We start from the raw sequence: 18,547 nt of genomic DNA on the forward strand, positions 1-18,547 counted from the left end.
TAGGTAAACTCAACAACTTAAAATTACATTATTAAATTCTCATGGACAATTTTGACCTAGACATTGTCTATATAATTTTAGAATATTCTGGAGATCTAAAATCTAGAGATAAAGATGCCCTCAAAATAGATAGCAACCTGTAGCGTTAAAAATGATAACGACTGGATTCAAAAATTATATATTTGTTAGTGATGTTATTGTGCCGAGAGGCACATTCTACAACCTAGTGATGTGTAAGTCTATCCGTCCATCATCAAACTTGAAATTTTGCTCATATCGGCTAAAATAAAAATTAAAAATTAAAAATCGAAAAATAAAAATAATTAATTTAAATGTTGTATATAGACTACTAAACACATAAGATAATTGTTTTTTTTTTATTACAGAGGAATCGGCAAATGGAGCAGCCTCGCAACTCATGTTACACGGGGTCCATTCTGACCAATACCACTATAACCCCTTGGAAACTACGCCCGTCCCTCTCCACAGCTTCTGGGCTAGTCTAGGCGATTTGAACTCGTGACCTTCAGTACGAAGCCTGCCTTTCTAACGAACTTCACCGCATTGTGATTACCAACTCGCCTACCCCCATGGGGCTACGCATAAGATAATTGTACTATGCATAATGTTAGCTTCCTGTTGCAACAGGGTATCATCTTTCATGATTGACATTTTTACATGCCAAATATGTCATACTTTGCAAGCTGCAGTGTTCCATATTTCCAGAAGAGACCGAAGAAAAAGCCATGAAGTGTGCTGATCCAGATGCCACTGCTGGTTCCAATTTTGATGAGTTGTTCCAGTTTTGAAGAAGTTCTTGAAGGGAGGTCCAGACAATCTAATCCTGGTCTCCCTAGGTTTCAATTTCCTGTTGTAGAATATAGAGAATGACATCTGTCCAAACTATTTAATCTTGGTAGATTTGCAGATAGGTAGAAAATCAAGGGGACCCAACTGTTTAATCTGGGCCCTGGCAGAAATAAGTGCAGATCTAGATAAACAAAAAAAAAAAAATGTTAGGACAGTAGGCAGGGTAGGTAGATTTGGTGTGGCAGAAACATGACTAGTGATCAATTTTGAATTTTGTATTTCACAATGTCTTATCTTTTCTGATCACAGTTATCAGGCAACTTTGCAGTTTCATGAAGGTACTCAGGCTGGAGATTCATTAACATCCCCTCTTCTCATCTTCCCCAAGTCACTCACTAACACCCCCCAAGAGGTCAAGATCTGCTTGAGCCTCTCAGTTCCATCATCTCCATGACATTTGCCTTGATGAGGATCTCCTTCACTCAAGGACTGCTCACTCATCATCTGTGAGCCTTCTTTTCCCCAAATGGCATAAGGTCTCATACCTTAGCGCCCTCTCTTCATCTCCATATTAACTTTTAATTTTATTACATAGCTCCCTAATAATTTTCCCTTTCCCCTATTAAAATTATGTATATAAATCCCCTATGTAAATACCCCTCCCTGGCAATATAGCCATATTTTCTACTAAGTCCGGGAAATCTCAGTCCATCTGGGACTGTTTTTAGCCCATCCGCGTCATTAAGGAGCTAGTCTGACATCCGGTCAGCTAGTAACCTCTTCCCTAACCCTAAAACCCCCAAAAACCCATATTCTGCCCCTGACCCAAAGTTTCGGTGTGTAAATATTAAATCCGCGCCAATAAAACCCACATAAACCCGTTTCCCTAAAGTTTTAAACCCACCCGCGCAAGTATTTAAAAACGAATATACTCCGCATATACCCCGCACTAACCCGCTGTCACTTCGCGTCCGCCGCCAACCGTTAGATCCCCCGCCCCACGGATCTACGGTGGGCGGGCCGTCCCATCTCCAAAGTGCCCGAGCTTTAGCGTCCGGGAGATGGGTGGTATTGCCGCTGTACTCCCGCCACGCTTCACACGCCAGGCTGTGGCGGAGCCCCTCCCACCGAAACCACCATCCCCCATAAGCGGTGCGCCATTTACCGCTTACCGCCCTGCCAGCTGACGTCACCACCACGTCACCCACCTGTACAGTCACCCGCCTGCGTGGCCTCCTGCCACGTCACTGCCACGTGTCCCGCCACCGTACCTGCCACGTCATCGACCGTACGAGATGACGTCATGCTGACGTCATCCTGTTATAGAAATTTTTGTGCCTTGCATCACTGAGCATGAAATGTCAATAATCAAGGGATCCAAAGTCCCTAAACATGTTGTTCCTACCCCTAGAGGAACAAGGCCAGCAAACCACAGCACTTAACAAAAGTTCTCCACCTGAAAACACTAAAAAACAAGGCAATTCTGGATCATGTCAACTGCTCCACTGAGCATCTGCGCTGAATGTCAACTGCTCCACTGTCTACCTGCGTTGAATGTCAACTGCAACAAAGGCTACCTGCACTGAGCGAGTTTGGACAAGTGGCAGAGTCATTCCTCAAGGTGTCAATGCCCAGGAAGCTTCCAAAATGACACTTGGATCAAGGAATTCGACTGGTGATGAGTAAGAGGTTCCAAATCTCCAAGTGGAAGCAAGAACCTCCAAGTGGACTCAAGAACTGAAGTGGGAGAGGACACTAGTCAGTCTCAGACCAGTCTCAAGCTGACTCATCCTCTCTCGAAAACCCCTATATATAGATCTCTCTCCATGAGGTCAAGGGGTGCTGGAATTTGGTGAATGTAAAGAATTGTTGTTGGTTTGTGGCTGGATACATTGGGTGTTTATGCTTTGAAGGGAGCTGAAGAGGGAATTCCATTCTGCTAGGAAGGAGATGCTGGATTGGAGCCCCATGGGTTGTATCTCTTCCTGAACCCTGTTACTTTCAATAAAGCTATCTTGATTCTTTCCTATATGTTGGTGTACTTTGTATGATTGCATTAGTGTATTTGATTTACTTCTAATCCTGAATCATTTATGAATATGTACATTTGCCTTTGTATTGTGTTCTTCTCTTGTCGCAAGTAGCTGTTCTCTTGTTACAGGTAGTTGTTCTCCTGTGACCTCGTGGGATTCAAGTAGCTGTTCTCTTGAGCAAGCGAGGAGGCGAGTAGCTGAAGACACACAAAGGGGAAGAGGATCTAGATCGAGGGACAACTGGAAGACAACGGTAAGTCTGCCAATCTCCCCTCTTTCACATTTCATAAAGGAAGAAATCATAATAGCTGTATTCGTTTGTTGCTAAGGCGCTGTCACACCTTAGGTGGATAGGATCGTCCTAAATAGGCATTTTTCCCCACAACAAATTGGCGACTCCACTGGGGAAGAACTTGTTTATTGATTTCATTTGTGTTTCCGTCATTTGTTTACTTCATAGACTTGACAACAACTATTGAACTGCATCTTTCCCGGATGCAAAGTAGAAAGTTGTTGCTTTGATCCAGTTGTTGGACTTGTCTATGATCTAAACTAGATCCACAAATTATTTGATGATCCTTGTGATAGTCTTTAGTACCCTCTCAAAGCATCCCTTTGTTTATACCTTGCTTGTGTTTCTGATTTGGCCTGAAACAGTTGAATTTTGAGCATTTTATGACCCGGAAACCAAGAGAAACGAGAGTTTCTCCTTCAGCGCGACTGCTGTGAAGGCATTCTGCATTTCAGCGCAGGTCCCGTGAAGGCTACCTGCACTGAATGTCAAAACCACAGTGTTGAGGTTGTGCTGAACCAGTTTTGCCTTGTGCAGTTGGGGTTCTCTGCTGTCTTTTTCCCTGTTTTGATCTTTGTTTTTGCAGCCTTTAACCATCATAGGTACCAGTCTGATAACCCCTTTTCTTTGCTTGAATTCCGCCTCATTTTTGTACAAAAAGACTGTAAGTGTTTTTATGTGTTTGTGGTGTCACTTACAGTTTCCTTTGCATGGGTAAAGTAATCATCCTATAGCCCTTGATTCAGATCTGATTGATTGATTGATTGTGATCTTAGGAGAGAGTTCATTGGCTGTTTGCAGTTTGATTATACATTTTCTTTTGCTTATTGGTTTGAGTTTGTCACTTTTGAATGTCAAAACAAGTATTAATTTCGAAAATCACAAAGTGATTGTAATCTCTTCTACCCTTGTTGATTTTGGAAAAAGTAAACATGTTTGTTTCAGTCATTTAAAAGCAAATTCAAAATTGTACAAAAAGCTTTCTTTGTAGGCATTTATACTAAGAAAGTGGAAAACAAACACCTGCATTGTGCATTTGCATTTTGATTAGTTTGCATGCTTGGTTTAGGAAGAGTGCATTAGAGTGTGTTGATTGCTCTTTGAGAAAAGATAGTCGCTCTCTTTTCCCTTAGTAGCTAGGATTTTCAAAGTTGAAAGATTATAAAGCTTGCTTATCATCTTAGACTGCATTTAGGAATTTGTACCATACATCTCGTGGTGATCCTGAAAGACAAACTTTAAAAAGATCAACTTAAAATAAACTGAATGAACCTAACAACGCTTTGCAACATAACGCACAACATAGAGGTCTAGGCTAGAGACGTGTTCCGGCGTTGTTAAGCCTAGTGACTGTCAATCTCGTGGAAGGTGGGTGATTCCTCCTGAGGGACGATAGCACTAGTACGGATTTGTGCTCCCACGTACCGTCGCGTATATATTGGGAGACCCCTATAGGCATATATCCTTTATCCTTAGGAAGCCGTGTCGGCCGCCCTACTGATCGCAATGCAGTGAACACAGCATTCACGAAGATCGACCACCCGTACCATAAAAAGTATTCTGTGGTTTTGCGAAAAGTTTGGCACACCCTCTGCCTAGATCTCCAGAGCAGTTTGTTTTGGCCTTTTTCAGACTCTATAACAGAAAAAGTCCATCCGAGCATTTGTCACTTCAGGCTTGTTAAAACATCGAAGGAGACTAGAGTAATCTTTAGCTTTTTCTCGACTCTTTAAAACTGAAAAAGCAAGTTGTGTCTAAAGCGTCGTTAACAATTTATTTTAAACGGAACAATCACCCTTTATTCCTGCGTTGATCTTCTAAGTTAGTCTACCTCCATCACAAAGTTCTTGTAGGATCGCTAGGAAATCTTTTGGATAGACTAAATATGTCTGAACAACCGTCGACATCCAGGACTGTGTCATCCGACACAGCAGCGGCAGAGCCTCCTGCTGCTACTCCAACGATGTTCGCTGGTATACCATCTGTCCCGGCAAATTGTCAACAACAAGCTGGAGTCCAATCAGAGACTGTTTCGACGACATGGTTAGTTCCTATTTCTTCATCCGGATTATCATCTGGTATTTCTTATGTTGAAACTCAACAACTTGATCCAATGTGTCTTCAAAGGCCAATCTACCCTTTAAGCACTGGATTGCCACCATATGGAAGGCAGTATGCCTTTTCATTGTTCCCCCCCGGAGAACAACCATATGGGAGTTTACAACAAAGTTCAGGTCAAACTGGAATTACATCCAGCGGATGGGTACCAATACTGCCTCAGCAACCAAGGGTTGCATATTCAATGCAACCAGTCCACCCTGTGTCGAATGTTGCCACTATACCTGATATGTTGATTGCGTCGCAAGTACAAGCGCTACCTGTTGTATGTCAACCCCAAGTTTCTCAGGTTGCCATACAATAGCCTCTTGTCTCGACAACTCAATCACAACCTCCGGTTAGTGCCTCCTTATCTGGACCGACTCAGGCTCAAACAAGTACTATGACTCCTCATCTTGGTCAATCATCCAGTATTGGACGACAGCAAATGGTCCAACAACCGGAGCTGGTTCAAACTCAACAACCGCAATTCCAGCAATCATATCAAGGACCCGAGCAACAAGTCTTTGTAATTAATGGGCAACCGTATAATAACGGTTATGCCCATCAAATTTGTCAAAGTTGCCAGCATCAAATACATTATGCTGGTATGCAAAGACCCACTGCTCAGGCGATTGCATCTTATCCTGGGTATGCTCCGCCTAACCTGAATCAACAGTTGCCCTTTGTAGAAACTCTAGAATTACCAGATCTAAACCGGCTGACGAATGATCCAATTGCTTATGCCCCTTGGTGGCCAGCGATTCTGCATAAACTTCCATCGGACATTCCTAAATTCAATGGAAATCCAGGTGAAGACCCATCGAATCACGTCATGACTTTTCATCTGTGGTGTTCGTCGAACACCCTGAACGATGATTCGATAAGGCTTCGCCTTTTTTAGAGGACATTGACGGGTCCAGCGGCTAAATGGTATATTGAATTACCTAGAGCCTCTTTCGACAATTTCAGTTCCCTAGCCACGACTTTCTTAACCCATTTTCAATTACCGATAAGGTATGAAACTGGAACGGAAATCTTAACCAACTTCAAGCAGACGACGACCACACATATATCCGATCATATACATGAGTGGCGTCGTCGTCGCAGGATGGTAAAGACTTATGTTCCAGATCAGCTGTTAGCTGAATGGTTTATAAAGTCGTTACTTCCTGCCATAACGGAAGATGTGGCCAAGGGGGGAGTCGTAACGGAGGATCAAGTTATTGCTCGTGCACAATATCTAGACTTAGTATATACTCAGTCCGGCACGCTCTATGATAAAATACCTGATGCCCCTAGACTGGAATTTTCAATTCCTCCTCCTCCTAAATCAAATAGTGACTCTCATGCCGGCGATGGCGTGATTGGCGCAACAGACATGAAATCGACAAAGGCTATATCTAAAAAGGCCCGTATGATTTCCGGTCAAAATGCAAATGAGGAACTTCTTGCCTCGGAAGTAAGTGCCGTGTCGGACGACAAAGGAAAACGACTGAAGCAATTAGGGGGCAAGAAGAAAAAGAAAGGGAGAAAAAGGAAACCCCCTACGGGGTGTCATATATGCGATGAGGATCATTGGACAGCAGATTGTCCATACAAAGCTGAGCTTAAAAGATTCTTTAAGAGTTCAAAAACCTCAGCTGTGTTGACTAATTCGTTTCCAAGCCCGAGAACCGAACTGGTTGCTAATCAAAATGCTTCCCGATCCCAAGTGCTTATGTTATCTGTATCAAAGCACCAAAATGATGCTTTGACGAGGAATAAAGATTACAGGAATCCAAAGATGTCGAACAACAAGGCTAATGAACAACCTAGTAGTTCGACAACAACTTTGACCGAAGTTGTGCCACCCATCGTTCTTGAGCCAATGATAAAGTCGCAAAAGGGAGCAGTACACAAATCGACATTTAATCCTTGTGCGAAAATAGCACAGATAGAGGACCTGGCCTGATCGCCGTCTGCTATGTCGACGCTTGAGGTACCGCAAAATTGCCTCTCCCAAGAGCAAGCTTTATTACCAGCAATAGGTGGGATTGACCCAATGGATTCCAATCTTGTGGCCTTTAATCATAAAGGATATGACCCTCAGTTACCAGCTCAACTAGCTTTCCTTATTCAAGTGAAAGCCCTCAACAAAACTGTTCATCGAACAATTATTGATGAGGGGGCATCAACATGCATTATGTCGATGAGTTGCTGGAAAACTTTAGGATCTCCAACCTTGTAGAGGTCTGCGACGACGTTAAAAGCATTCGACGGAAGGACATATACCCCATATGGTATACTAAATAACTTGAAAGTTGAACTAGAGGGAAAAACGGTAGAAATAGATGTTGAAGTCATCGATGGGAATCTTGATTACAACATCCTACTAGGAAGACCATGGATATATGCCATGGCAGCTGTTGTGTCGACCTATTTTAGGAAGATTGCATTTCCCTTCCAAGGAGGAACTACAATCGTTGACCAACAAACTTTTCTCCCCAACTGTTCGCAAGTTACGGGAAGCATTCCAATGATCCATGGAAGGAATCATTCGCTCCAAAATATCGGAGTAGGTTTCCTAAAAGACCCTACCTTAATGGGTACTTTTGCCCTACCGCCTCCGAGTAATCTAGCGGAAGTGGCCACAGTGGAATATGAAACCTTCTACATCTAATGGATTTGGACGCCGAGGACGGTTCTTCTCTTGTGTCAACCTCATTAAAAAATGAAACAAATCCCCTTTCTCAAAGGTAAACCTTCATTCCAACCACCGAGTTAAATGCAATGAAGCTTGGGGGGCGTGCACCTCGATTTGCGTTATTATGGTGGGGGCATGCAAACTTATCACCGAGCAGTTTTAGCACATAGTTCATGCTCGTTAAAAAATAAACATAAGATTGAGCAGTGTTTTGGCGCATTCAAGCTCGTTAAAAAATGAACCCATCCCAGTAAATAACCATTGAGTATGTAACCGGATCAACCATAAAATCCTTGGTCGTGTTTCGTGCACCGTCACATCCACCGTTCATTTGGCCGATCGTTTACCTCCATTTGATTGTTTACCCATTTTGAGGAACAGCTGCGAAGAGTGATTTCACCTAGCCATCCTTGTGACACTGCCGTGATTGGAAAATTCCAACCTGTACCTGGAATCAGCTGCTAACCCTGTTCATCACTCGTTCCTCAAAAGACGAGTCTTCTTTAAGCTCTTTTCAATTGACTCGTAAAATATGAAAAGATTGCCGAGTTTTGGCCTTCCAGCTCGTTAAAGGACAGGAAGAGCTATCCCTCCTCTAGATTTTAATCTTTTTGGACCTGAGGGATTATTGCACAAAAAGGTCGAGCGCTTGTTTTATTCAGCTCGTTAAAGTTATCGAAAACTCATCCCTTTTGTATTGTTTTATACTTTTTCGGACTTAAGGTATTAGATGACGAAAAAGGAATTTTGGAGTTAACTTTATGTACCTTTTCAGACTCTCTAAAAGTGAAAAGGACCGAGTTATCCTTGTCGTTAGACTCGTTAAAATGATTAAATAGCGACAAACTTGTCTTTAGACGAGAACGAGTTTCACTATCGCTAAGCTCGTTAAAACATAGCGATGGGCTTGCCCGAAGGGCAGGTTATAGAACAAGCATATGTTATCCTCCTCAAGCTTGACAAAAATAAAGAGGTACTGGTCAGCAATGACTGGGGAAAAATTGGGAAAAATCAAGAAAACTTTGATGGTAGCAGGTCGCTCTTGAACATGACACTTTTCCTCCGTATCACATTCGGGTTGGGTTGTTTCATTCACCGGTCACATCACCATGGTCTTGCCATACCATCCATATTTGGGGTAATGCTACCGATCCATCGCATCAGTGTCGCCATATGTTCAAGAGAAGTCATTCAAAAAGAGTCAACCGGGTCCCATCCACTGCCATACATTATCCTTCATCCATTCATGACCGCCACCCTGAATCATATGTCACAGATTTTTTTCACCTCCATTAAAATCATTAGCTCCGTTCCGTGTCACTGATGTGGGATTCATTAAGGCCCTCCTTTGATGGATCGCTCCTTGTCGACATCAGCTCATTATCCAAGGAGTTGATCTAGGAACAACCCCTTCAGTACTTTGAAGCTTGCATGCCTCAATGGAAAGTTTCTCACTTCCGGCGACAGGTATACATCAATGACCTTCGACCAGAATATTTTGCGTGGTGTTCGACACCAAGTCCTTTATTCACACCACGTGAATTGTACTGCAGTACCTTGAGGGTCATTATCATTATCGGTGATTCCTCTCGCGCTTGTTAACGGTTTACATCATTGACCGGTAATCAAGCGATGTCTTTCCATGTTCGACTTCAGCGCAATTCTCACATGGATCGACTTGTACTTAGAGTGAAGATCGAACGAGTTTGAAGACCCCGGATCTAGTTTCATCCATCCGGGCTGCGATATATATTCAGGAAAGATAAAGACATTTGACATGTACATCATTGCAGCAGATGATCATCCTACTCAAAGGATGATAATTTTCACCAAAATTATCAGTCGACCATCAGACGATCGTCTGTTCTATGTACAAAAATGAATTTATAAAGCTGAGCATGGGAATGCCCGCCTCAGCTAGATCATGAAAGCAGAATGAATCATAATGTATTGTATTGTATTTTATTACAGGTCTCCTCCCAGCAGATGCATGAACTTCGGACCCTCCTCGATAAAGCATTTCACTCGATAAACGACCTCATACTTTAGGGGGCAACTGTTATAGACATTTTTGTGCCTTGCATCACTGAGCATGAAATGTCAATAATCAAGGGATCCAAAGTCCCTAAACATGTTGTTCCTACCCCTAGAGGAACAAGGTCAGCAAACCACATCACTTAACAAAAGTTCTCCACCTGAAAACACTAAAAAACAAGGCAATTCTGGATCATGTCAACTGCTCCACTGAGCATCTGCGCTGAATGTCAATTGCTCCACTGTCTACTTGCGTTGAATGTCAACTGCAACAAAGGCTACCTGCGCTGAGTGAGTTTGGACAAGTGGCAGGGTCATTCCTCAAGGTGTCAATGCCCAGGAAGCTTCTAAAATGACACTTGGATCAAGGAATTCGACTGGTGATGAGTAAGAGGTTCCAAATCTCCAAGTGGAAGCAAGAACCTCCAAGTGGACTCAAGAACTAAAGTGGGAGAGGACACTAGTCAGTCTCAGACCAGTCTCAAGCTAACTCATCCTCTCTCGAAAACCCCTATATATAGATCTCTCTCCATGAGGTCAAGGGGGGCTGGAATTTCGTGAATGTAAAGAATTGTTGTTGGTTTGTGGCTGGATACATTGGGTGTTTATGCTTTGAAGGGAGCTGAAGAGGGAATTCCATTCTGCTGGGAAGGAGATGCTGGATTGGAGCCGCATGGGTTGTATCTCTTCCTGAACCCTGTTACTTTCAATAAAGCTATCTTGATTCTTTCCTATATGCTGGTGTACTTTGTATGATTGCATTAGTGTATTTGATTTACTTCTAATCCTGAATCATTTATGAATATGTACATTTGCCTTTGTATTGTGTTCTTCTCTTGTCGCAAGTAGCTGTTCTCTTGTTACAGGTAGCTATTCTCCTGTGATCTTGTGGGATTCAAGTAGCTGTTCTCTTGAGCAAGCGAGGAGGCGAGTAGCTGAAGACACACAAAGGGGAAGAGGATCTAGATCGAGGGACAACTGGAAGACAACGGTAAGTCTGCCAATCTCCCCTCTTTCACATTTCATAAAGGAAGAAATCATAATAGCTGTATTCGTTTGTTGCTAAGGCGCTGTCACACCTTAGGTGGATAGGATCGTCCTAAATAAGCATTTTTCCCCACAACACATCCCGCCACGTCGCCCTGCTGACGTCACCCGCTATACAATGCTGACGTCATGCTGACGTCATCACCCCTTTTTGATGCAGAGGCGCGAAAATCGCACTTCGGAGCCCCGGAATCGAATTCTGAGGCAGTTTTTGATGAGCGATTTGCACCTAGGCTCATCGCAGGATTTTTTGGGCGAGAATGGAGAATCTTCGAGGAATCTTTAAGGAATCTTCGCCCATGCAGCCCCAGGAAGCCCGAAAAGGCGCATAAATGAGCCGTTTTCTTCACAGAGCTTGGCGAAAGGATCAGAAAGCAATCTCAACGATGCAGAGGCCGAACAGCGGCCATTAATCCATGATTAGACCCTCAGTACATCAGATCAGCAGCCCAGATTGTGTCAAAGAGTATCAGAGAAGGAGAAGACGCCAAAGAGTATCAGCCGAAGATATTTTGGTGGCTCGATGCAGCTAAAAATTAATGAGCCCCTCAGGAAGTCAAATCAGGCAGCCAAAGCCCATTCCTGCACTCAAATCACAGCTCAAACTTAAATGCAGGCAGACATCAAGGAACAGAAACCCATACATATTTATTTCAGAAGACACTACAGCAAGCCACCAAGGACAACATCATTCACTCATTTCTAATACGGAGACCCTCAGCGCCGCTCAAGAGATTTTTTGCATTTAATTCCAGATAGAGTTAGGTCAATAAATGATGTTTTATAACCTGATTAGGTCAAATTGTAATAAAAGCAGTAGATAGAAAGTTTTGCCCTATATATACCACCCTCTGTATAGTTTTAAGGGTTGGTCAATTGAGAATTTTCATTAGAGACTCGCATTGTATACCTGAGTTTTTCCATAATCAAAGATTGCTGAAAGCTTGGAGAAAGAACTATCTGTTGTTGATGAATGTCTTGAGAAGCTGAAGATGGAATTCCTGCGCTGCGGCCTGAAGCAATAAGTGCCTCTTACCTCTGTTTATGTGTTTGCCATTATTTAAGTAGCAGGAAGAAAGAATAGCCTAGAATTAGTTGAATACTCTCTATGCTCAATTCCTGTTATTTCTCGATGTTTTCTTCTGACTGAAATGGTTATGAACATTGAATTCCTTCTGGCTCATGTTTACCCCAGTTCACCTGTGCCGGCCAATTATCTAGGGATTCTTAACTACCCCTAGGTAGCGCCTTGTTACTTTCTCTATTAAGCCGATTGAGAGATTCTTAAGTGCTTCTCATTGCTTGACATTTCTTCCATCCATAAAACCTGAAACCTGCTTCAGCCTCATCTATCCTGCTCCATTTTCCTTCTCTGTGTTTAAAGAAATATAACAGTTTTCTCATCCTCGACTCCACGCCCAATGGTTCGAAAAATTTGGACTATACACTGCCTCTCCATCTGAAGAAATCAATTTTCCCACCAAAACAAAACAAAGAACCCCCTGAACCCAAGACCTAGCCTAAAATCCCCTGAAACAAAGTTAAATCCAAAAGAGAGAGCCCTCTCTAATTGCAGGTTGGCTAGAACCTGCAATCCAAAGTTGGTTAGTGGTTACCTCGGCCATATCCCTTTCTTAACCTTCGGGGACAACCTGAGTGATAACATAATGGCGACTCCACTGGGGATCTTCCTCAATTAATTTTACAAAGTTTCACAAAGAAGGTTAAAACCCCCTGTGGAAATTGATTTTCTAATTGCTGTATATTTCCTAAAACTACAGATGAAGCCTGAATGCCAGCCAGGAAGCCTTTGAAACTGTTTCTGTTTTACATTAATAGGATTAGATAAAAGCTGCTTCAGTCAATCTTCATGCTAGTTTTAAGATATATACAGCCATTCCAAAATCTGATTTGGCCCTAGTAAACACAAAAAATATTCCAAAAAATATACCCAAAAAACAAGTTTGGAAGCTGGCTCCCAAGAAAAACCCGCGATATACAAGGTCTAACCCAGACCCAGATCCTCCAGTTGTTTTTCAAAATCCTAACATAATCCCTAAAGTCCTTAGGAAGCAACAAAGACAAGAAAATTTTGCTGATTTGAGTCCCGAAACAACTTACCCTAGCTCGGTTCCAACTCCTGTCAAGGTTTTATTTCGATCCACCCCTGTTTCCCCTAGTTCATCATCTACATCTCAAAGCCCTCCCTTCACACCTTCATCCACTGCACATATTCCCATTACAACCACTGTTGTTTCGACCGTTCCCATCACCCCTGTTGTACCAATCGTTCCCGTTGTCCCAATTATCCCTGTCATTCCTATAAACCCTGCAAATATGGCTAATAGATATGCACCCCTACAGTTACCTGCTAACGCCGCAGCATTACCTCAAGATTACCAATCCAAAATCACATATTTTGACTCCACTGGCCCTTTCGCAGCTATCCAGCATGCCAAAAAGATGCAAGACTATTTTGAGAACTATGAAATAGATGATGACAGCATAAGAATGAGAATTTTTGTTCAGAGCCTGACAGGTGATGTAAGAACCTGGTTCAGATCACTTGCTGCAAACTCCATAACCACTCCTGATGAGCTTTACCAAGCTTTTACCAACAGATGGGAGAAAAAGAAAGATCCTTTGCACATACTAGCTGAATATGATACAATCAAACGAGGTCCTCAAGAGACCGTTTTGGAGTACTGTGCAAGATTCAACAATGTATATAACGCGATACCACAGAATTTGAGACCTCCACCAGATTTAGCCTTGTACAAATTTCCCGACGGTTTTGACCCTGATATGGCATATCAACTGAAAGAAAGAGCTCCCGTGACCCTTGAAGACGCGCAAAAAGTCGTTGTCACCGTAGAAGCCAACTTAATTGCCAAAAGAAACAGAGCGAGAATGGAAAAGAGGACCACCTTTAAGGAAGAACCTTCAGCCTTTGACCAAAAACTTGACGCTATCATTAATGGTCTGCAAAGACTCGGAGAAAGAGTAGAACATGTTGAGAGAAAAGCATCATGGGAAGGGTAGCAGTCCAACACTATAAGGAACCCGAATTTTAGGAAAACACAGAACATAAATACTGGTAGGCCTAACCAAGACCAGGACATTAGACCCCCTTTTCAAGATAACTACGTAGAAGGATCCACATCCAGTCAGCCTATAGAAGACGATCACATAAATGTAATGGATCTAAAGGGTGAGCATCAAACTTTCCTGACACAAGAAGACCAGAATGAACATGATGATAATCAATTTCAAAGTAAAACTGGCGAATCTTTCGACTTTAAACAAGGTTATGATACTACCGTATATGAAGTACACAGACAGTATAAGCTTAGAACTAGGACAGTCGACATCTCTAAGCCCAGAAAGACAAAGGAAACCAAAGAGCCCAACAAGATTGAAAATACAGCTGTTATAACCCAGACAGCTGACACGACTGCCTCAAACCCAAGCCAAGTGACCGTAGAGGATATAACAGACACACAGCCTGCTGTCGAGCAGCCTTTGACACCTCCTTTCTTAAAACAAGACTCAAACAGCGTCCTAAAAAGTACTCCTAAATTTGCCAAGCCACAAGCAAATACATCCCATAGCATTGATAAACAGGAGCAAGCTACTGAAGATTCAAACGAAAAGGAAAAAACCGTTGTTAGCAATACCAAGATTCCCCTGGAAAAGCCTTTTAGTTTAGAAACAGAGATTGGAAAACTCAAGATAGCCACTCTGTCGGAATTGGCTAAACACGGCGTGTATAGGCAACAAATTCAAAGATCTCTGCAAATGCCAGAAAATAAAGATGATGTAAATGTTTTGGATGATTCCCCTGAACTGCTATTTGGCCCAGAGGTTAATGGAAAATCTACCTATGGACCAGTACCACCCTTTTATGTTAGTCTGCATATACATGACAAAGTCTTACACAACGCTATGTTTGACTCAGGGGCATCACACAATCTTATGCCCAAAGCAGTGATGGAAAAACTGAACCTCGATATTACAAGACCTTACAAAGATTTATACTCGTTTGACTCAAGTCAAGTGAAATGTTTAGGTCTCATCAAAGACCTATGTGTTTCCCTAGTCCAGTATCCGAACAAGACCATTCTCATGGATGTAGTGGTCGCTGATATTCCTCCCAAGTACGGTATGCTCCTGTCAAGATCATGGGGAGCAAAACTTCAGGGATCCCTTCAACTAGACCTTTCCTATGCTACCATTTCAGTCTTTGGGCAACCAAAGAGACTATACAGAGAAACGCTCATGAAATATGTAGTGAGTAGTGAAAATAAGCCTGAAAATTTTCCCATTTATTCAATCCATTCGGATATGGATTCTTTCATTTTATTTAATGATGATTTGGATCTGCCCACCAATAAGGAACCTTTCACCCTAGAACAACAAGTGCCCATCAGCGAAGGAGCGGTTACCCATAATAAAAAGATTGTCAAAATAGTAAATGCAACCAGCATGTTACAAGAACCTCCCCAAACAGAAATTCCAAATCTGCCCAATCCTAAAACAGCCCAGTTCCTTGATACTGATTACAAGCAAGATATCACATGGTTCTTAGAGTTTGATGGTTCTGTTAATAAGTTAGGAGCAGGGGCAGGTGTCTAGATTCACAATACACACGATAACCATGCAAAAGGACATTCCTACAGACTAAATTTCAAATGCACGAATAACGTGGCAGAGTATGAAGCTCTGTTGTTAGGCCTTAAACTGCTGAAAACTCTAGGTGTTGTAAAAATATCTATCTTAGGTGACTCTGATTTAGTAATACAACAGATAAAAGGTAATTTTGTTACCAATGACAATAGAATGAGAGCCTACAGAACAGCTGCTACTGACGTACTTCAATCATTCACTGCATTTAAGCTTGACAAAATTTCTAGAGATCGCAACATTCATGCTCACAGCCTGGCCACATTTTCAAGTACATGTAAACTCCCTTTTGACCCAAATCACCACTTCACAGCCGAAATAAAATATAGACCCTCCGTCCCAAATAATGTAAGAGATTGACAAGTGTTCGAGAATGATGCCCAGATTAACAATTTCCTTACCCTTGCGCACGAATTCTCAAAGATTCACATTGACACAGATGACACGACAGATTCTGAACAGCAGAGAAATGAAACTCAACAAGCTTTAGATGTTGTAACAGCCAAACTGATTCTGAAGCCAACCGTTTTTGACAATGAAAACATTGAACAACTAAGACAAACCCAGGCAGAAGAAATAGATAAAACAGAAGTAGAAATCATTGACCTGAAGGATAATTTTTTGCCCGCTGGGTTAACTCCACTAGAAGACATGTTCGACTCTAATGACGTTCCCAGAAAACCTAAATTGCAACCAATAAACATGGAAATTGAAGAACACAACATTGGGACACCAGAGAATCCAAAAATGATCAAACTATCCACAAACTTGCCACCCGATCAAAAGCCCAAGTACATTGACTTATTCAAAGAATTTCAAGATGTATTTGCTTGGAGCTATGAGGATTTGAAGTCCTATGATACATCTGTAATTCAGCACACCATCCCATTGAATCCCAATCAGAAGCCCTTCAAACAGAAATTGAGAAGAATCAACCCCGTGCTGCTTCCCCCGATTGAAAAAGAAGTAAAAAGGATGTGGGAAGAAGGCATTATAGCACCGATCAGATTCTCGGAGTGGGTGTCCAATCTTGTCCCTACGAGGAAGAAGACTGGTGAAATCAGACTTTGTGTAGACCTCAAAAACTTAAACCAAGTCTCATTAAAGGACCACTACCCTTTGCCCAAAATGGACCATATACTACAGAGAGTAGTGGGATCATCTAGAATCTCTTTACTAGATGGATTTTTAGGTTTTAACCAGATACTTGTTCACCCGGATGACCAGGACAAAACAGCTTTTACCACACCCTGGGGAACATTTAAGTATGTTAAAATGCCATTCGGACTTAAAAATGCTGGTGCTACTTTTCAACGAGCAATGGATATTGCTTTCACCAAAGAAATACATGACTTCCTAGTTGTGTACCTCGACGATTTGACCCCATTTTCCAAATCTGATGAAGAACATCTCAAGCATCTTAGGCAAATTTTCATAACATGCAGAAAATATGGAATTTCATTAAACCCTAAGAAGTCCTTATTTGGCCTTGAGGAAGGAAAATTACTTGGCCACATCATATCAAAAGATGGGATCAGGATTGATCCTGAGAGAATACAAGCCATCCTCCAAATCCCATACCCCAGAAACATAAAAGAGTTACAAGCTTTCCTTGGGAAAATCAACTTCTTGAGGAGATTCATCCCGAATCTGGCTGAATTAATAAGACTATTAAGCAACATGTTAAAGAAAGATGCCAAGGTAAGATGGTCCCTGGAAACTAAGCAAGCATTTGAGAGTATCAAATCTGCCTTAACTCAAACCCCTGTCCTAACTAGTCCACAGTTCGATAAAGATTTCATCATATTTTCATTTGCATCCGAGCATACGATAGCCGCTGTCCTGCTGCAAAAGGATGAACAAGGAGCTGAAAAGCCAATTGCTTTTTTCAGCCGAGCCTTAAGAGACGCCCCACTGAAGTACCCGATAATGGAAAAACAAGCATATGCACTTATCAAGGCCATCAAGGATTTTAGAGTGTATATACTGTACTCACACGTGATCGCCTACGTCCCACACGCTGCTGTAAAAGACATACTGACTCAAGATGGATTAGAAGGAAAAAGAGGTAAATGGATTGCAAGTATCCTTGAATATGACATTGAAATAAAACCAACCAAGCTGATAAAGGGACAAGTTTTAGCTAAACTGATGTCCGAAACAAACTTTCAGGTCTTAGACATTAACCAGCTGGACAATGAACCGGAGCTGGCGACTCCACAGATCAGTGAAATATTTCTGCAGTGCCCTTGGTACACTGATATTTGCTTTGTATTACTAAACCTGTGTGCTCCCCCAGGATTGTCTAGAACAAAGAAAAGATTTCTGAAGATGAAAGCTTTGAGATTTTGTGTGGTTGATGGTGCATTATTTTGGAGAAATCATGAAGGTATATTGTTAAACTTCTTAACCATGAATGAGACCAACAATGTCATGAAAGAATTCCATGCAGGTGACTGTGGAGGACATCTCTACTGGAAGTCCACAGCAGACAAAATCCTGAGGGCTGGTTTCTACTGGCCCACCCTTTTTGTAGATATTAAAAAATTCTCCACGACATGTCATAAGTGCCAAATTTTCGAAGGCAAGAAAAAATTATTGCCCCTGCCCCTTAAGCCGATCTCCACCGAAAAACCTTTTCAACAATGGGGTCTTGACTTCATTGGGGAAATCCATCCCTCCTCCTCAGGCCAACACAAATGGATCCTAACAGCCACTGATTATTTCACCAAGTGGGTTGAAGCCATTCCCTGTAGACAAGCCAATGATACCATCATTATCCAATTCCTTGAATGCAACATCCTTTCTAGATTTGGCTGTCCCGAGAAAATCATCACTGATAATGCCGCTGCCTTTAAATCCAAA

The sequence above is a fragment of the Pinus tabuliformis genome, chromosome Q, assembly GCF_031772625.1.
Source record: "Pinus tabuliformis cultivar Carrire ecotype Pingquan chromosome Q, CPIR1, whole genome shotgun sequence".
NCBI classification, from domain to species: domain Eukaryota; kingdom Viridiplantae; phylum Streptophyta; class Pinopsida; order Pinales; family Pinaceae; genus Pinus; species Pinus tabuliformis.